The sequence below is a fragment of the Phaethon aethereus genome (assembly GCF_964289735.1).
Source record: "Phaethon aethereus genome assembly, chromosome: 10".
Lineage (NCBI taxonomy): Eukaryota > Metazoa > Chordata > Aves > Phaethontiformes > Phaethontidae > Phaethon > Phaethon aethereus.
In genome coordinates, this window is record NC_138586.1 from 14,784,486 (window position 1) to 14,790,485 (window position 6,000).

Consider the following 6,000-nt stretch of genomic DNA (forward strand, 5'->3'; position numbering starts at 1 on the left):
GAGCCTGGGAGTCCGGTGAGCTTTGCCAAAACGGTGGCCTGACAGCACAGAAGTCCCCAGAACCACCAGTGGCTTTCATGAAAATTAAGAGCAATTTGTGTGAGACTGGTGTTGTGTAAACAAACTTATGTGACCTTAGCTACCTAAACCTGGTCTAGGTTGTCCTCCTGACCTGTCTGGAATGATTTCCCTCCCCCCGCCCCCAGTGGTGAAAACAGGTAGGTGTGTTTTGTGCAAGGGACGTGTTGCAGCTTGTCTGCTGATGGAATGGGGATGAGTTTGTGGATTAACCCAATTTACAGGTTGGTGTCTGGCCTTCTCTTTTGAGCATCATCTTGGGCAAACAAGGTGGCACAGCTGCGGGCTTAAGCCAAGTCAAAACTCCCACAAGCCAAATGCTTGGAGGAGTGTGGGAACCCAACTACCCAACACATACCAAATACGTCATTCCCCATCCTGAGCTCCACACGGTCTTATGGTGGGAAGGTGCTGGTGCGAAGGAGCTCTGTTCCAATGCTATGTTGTCAGTGCTCCTGAACCAGTACATGGTTGTGTCCTCACCTTTCTTTTTAAAGCAAAGAGGGGAAGAAAAAAAAAAAAGGCGCCTCAGTGTGACTTTGTCCTCCATGAGAGACTGCTGCAGAAGCAGATCCTGCTGGAAAGTGATTTCTGTTGAAGCAGATGTTACACGAATCATCTGGAGCCCATGGTAAGAATTGCATGGCTTCCCTTGTTCCTTTCTTCGGGGTTTTTTACAGGTAATTAAGCGTCATCATATTAGCAAGATTATGTGTGACCCGCAGGGCTCTGCCTTGGCAGCGCTGGGGTGACCCATGTGCGCCAGGTGAGTCCCCGGTAGCGCAGGTGATGCACTGTGACCACACAGGTCCTGCAGTAGAAGCTCCCACCCCACAAGAGCTTTTTTTTTTTTTCCCGTGGCCAGATGCGCGGGCCTCCACGACAGGAGCAATGGCGCGAAGCCTGGGGCTGGGGTGCCATCCTGGGACAAGTGCTCCGCACCAGCGGAGGTGTGCGGAATCTCATTCTGTGAATGCCCATTAAAAGCGAAGGAGGAACACATTTACTTCACAGAATGGCAGGGGTTGGAAGGGACCTCTGAAGGTCATCTGGTCCAACCCCCCTGCCAAGGCAGGATCACCCAGGGCAGGTTGCACAGTAAAACGTCCAGTCGGGTTTTGAAGGTCTCCAGAGAAGGAGACTCCACAACCTCTCTGGGCAGCCTGTTCCAGCGCTCTGTCACCCTCACAGTAAAGTTTTTCCTCATGTTGAAGTGGAACTTCCTGTGCTGCAGTTTGTGCCCATTGCCCCTCATCCTATCCTTTTCACAGAACCACAGAATCACTAAGGTTGGAAAGGACCTTCAAGATCATCAAGTCCAACTGTCAACCCAACACCACCACGCCCACTAAACCATGTCCCGAAGCACCACATCCACACGTTTTTTGAACACTTCAGCAGCGACTTCTGTTATGCCTCATGTGGGCTTCAGAGGTGAACGTTTCTATACGGGCTGGTTGATAGGGGCTTAATTTTTCCATGCCTAGGAGATGCAAAAAGGGCAGGTGAAAGGGAGGGATTTGGCAGTTTGCTGGAGAGGGGCTGGTGCACCTGAGAGGAGAGGTGCTGCAGTCCTGCCTGCTGCAGGGCTCGGGGCACGGCGTGCGGTGGCACCGGCTGGGAGCGCTCGCTGCTCAGAGGCACCAGGAGTGCCGGCAAGCCCTCTCTGCCGTTTATTGCACGAAGCCTCACGTACAGCCGGCTGGGAACATTCCACTGGTACAATTTTTTCCTAAGAAAATATGTAAACAGAACTTCCCACAGGAAATGGCCTGCATTTTCACTGAAGATGGAGCGATATACGGTAAGCAGAGTCACATCCATCCCACTGAAACAGTGGTGTAGTGATTTATAGCACTGGCTGGAGGTATGGTATAATTAAGGTCAACATTCTTAGATTTTGGAAGTGAGCACATGCATCTGTCCTTTCTTGCCTCCTTTGCCTCCTGGTACCGGCTTAAAGGGGGGAAAATGCATACTCTGGCAATTACTGAACGGGAAAGCATCTCCTCCTTGTGTTGGATGTGTTTAAGAAATGGTCAAACTCAAAGCAAAGCAGAGACCTCACAGTGAAAGTCCAGGGCAGGCAGGACAAACCCCAGTGCTTTCTCGAAAGAATGCCCCTGGCAAGCAAACTTTCAAAATAGTTTCTGCTTTGTCAAAGACTCCTAAAGGAGCCGGAGATGTAAGCGTCAGCACGTTTCTTTGTTCCTGCAAGTCTTTTTGCTCTTTCATATTCCATTATTTGTTGTTATTTATTCAATTACTTGGTTTTGTTTATTCAATTACATGCTTTTGTTTTCAAGGTTTTTTAGCAGTGTCAGATTTGTTCATGCTGAAATATTTTTTTTTTTTAAACAGTCAAACTTTCTGCTACCTTCATGAGTGCGTGTTGTCCTTAATCTCAAGGATCTCCTTCAAATGTCTTTCTAAGCCCAGACTGCATCTTCAGGGCCTGTGATTTTTGATGGAAGTTTTTCTTGTATTCCTTGCGAGTTTCATTTTTTGTGGATAAAAATGTAGCCACATGTTCTTCCTGAGCGTGCTGTGTACAGCTTGTTAAGTATTTCGATCGCTGCTTCATCATAGCACAGAAGCAGCAATTTAGTTGCACTCCTGGTCAGTGTTTAATGAGGGGGTGACGTGGAAGTGGAAGGAATGTTTTCAGCAAGCATCCAGAGGAGACAAGGCTCTCCTTCATAGAAACTTTTCACTTTTTTTCAATGCAAAAAACCTAGTTTTGTAGGGACTTTAAAAAATTGCGGAGGTGGATTTTGCTTGCTTGGTTTTTACTTCTGCCTGTTTCTATTGCAGATCGATGGCAGAGAGGAATGCAAAAGCAAGAAACAAACTGCAGATTTTCTTCCACTACCTCCCAAAACATGTGAAGCTGAGGAAAGTGAGGATGGTGCTGAATGCACAAACAAAATGGTGAAACGGCACAAACAAAATGTAAGCAAAAATGTATTGACGACCAAATACTTTGCACAAATCTAATCACAAATCGGACAACCAGGAAGATGCAATGTGTGTGGTTTTGTTGGTTTTGTTGTGCAGCCCCAGTTTGTCCCTTTGCTGGTGCAACACCAAAGGTTGGTCTTACTCTGCGCCCCATGGCAGGTTCCCTTGTCAAAATGTGCTGGTTTGTGTTTTCAGCACTAAGCAAAGGTTTATTTCTCTCTCACCTCTTATCAGCTTGGGATAAATCCTCTAAGGACAGGGACAAATTCTGTTGCTTCCTTCTATGAGTGCTCAGTAAACTTTGGGCATGTCTTGCAGCAAGTGTTTATACAGTGATAATTGCTGAAAATGTGGTCATCTCTCTGCAATGTTATTTAGGTGTTCTTGCTTTTGGAAGTCAGGTGAGAAATAATCACTGAAAGCATCTTGGAGAAAAAGCCAAAGAGCTGTAAAGAAGAACATTCCTTCGAGCTGGCATGGCTGCTGGCCAGGTCAGAGCAAGGGAGGCAGCTGTGGTCAGCAGGGGCTCTACTTACCACGGCTTTAGGAATTACTGAATTCCTGAAGTCTCCCAAAGGTGGAAAACGAAGAGACGCTGTGAGGCACAAGTGCTGTCTGTGCAGATCGTGTCTGCTGCACACCGGCAGCCAAATCCAAGGGAAGACCATGGTAATTCTGCAGGACAGCTCTCTGTGGGAAGACTTACTCACTCTACCTCTGGCGCAATTTAATCGCTGCAGGAAAACCAGATCTGCCAAGTGCAAATAACCAGCACTGACTGTGCCTGGTGCCCGAAGGACGGGATTTGCCACTGCCATTGCTCTGAGCACCAGACACCTTGGTTGAGCACCGGCAAATGGTGCTGCTGGTTCTGGAGCAAGGCTGCTCCTGCAACCTGGCATGGGGAATTGCTTCCTGCAGAACAGAGAGGTTTCCCCATGCAAAGGGTTCTGCGCCAAGCAGGGGTTTAGCCCAGTGAGGTGTGCTATCTGGCCAGGAACATGTTGTAAGTCAATAATCTTGTAAAGGAAAAAGCATCCAAAAACACTTAGTATTTCTGGATGTGACTACATCAGAGGAGAAGGGAAGAGCTACAGATGTCGTCTGTCTGGACTTCTGTGAGGGATTTGACATGGTACCCCAAAACATCCTTCTCTGCAAATTGGAGAGATATGGATTTGATAGGTGGAATGTCTGGTGGATGAGGAATTGGTTGGATCGTCGCATCCAGACGGTAGTGGTCAACAGCTCGATGTCCAGATGGAGACTGGTGGTGAGCGGTGTCCCTCAGGGGTTCGTGCTGGGACCAGTACTTTTTAATACCTTCATCACTGCCATAGACAGTGGGACTGAGTGCACCCTCAGCAAGTTTGCAGATGACACCAAGCTGAGTGGTGTGGTTAACACGTCTGAGGGACAGGATGCCATCCAGAGTGACCTGGACAAGCTCAAAGAATGGGCCTGTGTGAACGTCATGAGGCTCAGCAAGGCCAAGTTCACCTGGGTCAGGGCAACCAGTACAGGCTGGGGGCTGAAGGGATGGAGAGCAGCCCTGCCGAGGAGGAGTTGGGGGTACTGGTGGATGAAAAGCTGGACATGAGCCGGCAATGTGCCCTCATAGCCCAGAAGGCCACCCATATCCTGGGCTGCACCCAAAGCAGCGTGGCCAACAGGTCAAGGGAAGGGATTCTGCCCCTCTACTCCACGCTGGGAGACCCCCCTGCAGTGCTGTGTCCAGCTCTGGAGCCCTCGGCACAGGAGAGACATGGACCTGTTGGAGTGGGGCCAGAGGAGGCCACAAAAAGGATCCGAGGGATGGAACAGCTCTGCTGGGAGGACAGGCTGGGAGAGCTGGGGATGTTCCACTTGGAGCAGAGAAGGCTCCAGGGAGACCTTATTGCAGCTGCCAGGGCTTAAAGGGGGCTTATAAGAAAGACGGAGACAGGCTTTTTAGCAGGGCCTGTTGCAATAGGACAAGGGGTAATGGTTTTAAACCAAAAGGCGGCAGATTTTAAGCAGATCTAAGGATGAAATTTTTTACAATGAGGATGGTGAAACCCTGGCCCAGGTTGCCCAGAGAGGTGGTAGATGTCCCATCCCTGGGAACATTCCAGGTCAGGTTGGATGGGGCTCTGAGCAACTTGATCTAGTTGAAGATGTCCCTGCTCACTGCAGGGGGCTTGGACTAGATGGCCTTTAAAGGTCCCTTCCAACCCAAACTATTCTATGATCCTGTACCAGGTTGAGGAAGGCCAGGATTTTGAACCTGTGCTGCTGAAGCTTGCACAACTTCTCTGCATTGGTGTGCACCATAGGACGCTTATTTGCCAATTTAACAGAACTGAGTGGGATGTTTTGAGCAGCTGTGCAGGGGATGGTGAGTGAGGAGCAGGGGGAAGGTGAGGATGGAGATGAGACTGTGATCACTGTTTAATCACTGAAGAGAAAGGGGTGTAGTTTAACCTTGGCTCTTATACTGTAAATGAAGTTCATCCCTGGCCATGTTGCTGCTCGTGGCTCTGATGCAGCACACAGGTTGGCATGAGTGCTTTCTAGTGGAGCATCACATAGACCATAGCAGGATTTGGTCTGTTTTTAATGTACCTGCAGATATGGAAAATTCCCTTTGGGAGGATGGAGAAGGTTAACCTGTGCGCGGGAGGAAAGGTGAATACCACTGCGATGGAGGCATCATGATGACCCGTTAGTGTCTCCCAGCAGCTGGAGGGATGCGGCTCGGGAGTATGGCACTGATGTGATGCCAGGCCAGAGCTCATCAAGAGACACACAACTCCTGCAGACCATCGCTGAGACGGATGAGCTCTTCATGGGGGTAAACGCAGAGCTGCATTAGCTCAATGCTGCCAGGAGCAGCTGAGCGATAAAATGTTTTACTTGGTGACATCTTTGCCCGCTCCTCCAACGCTGTCTTATATTCTAACAGCAAAGCACCTCGTGTGC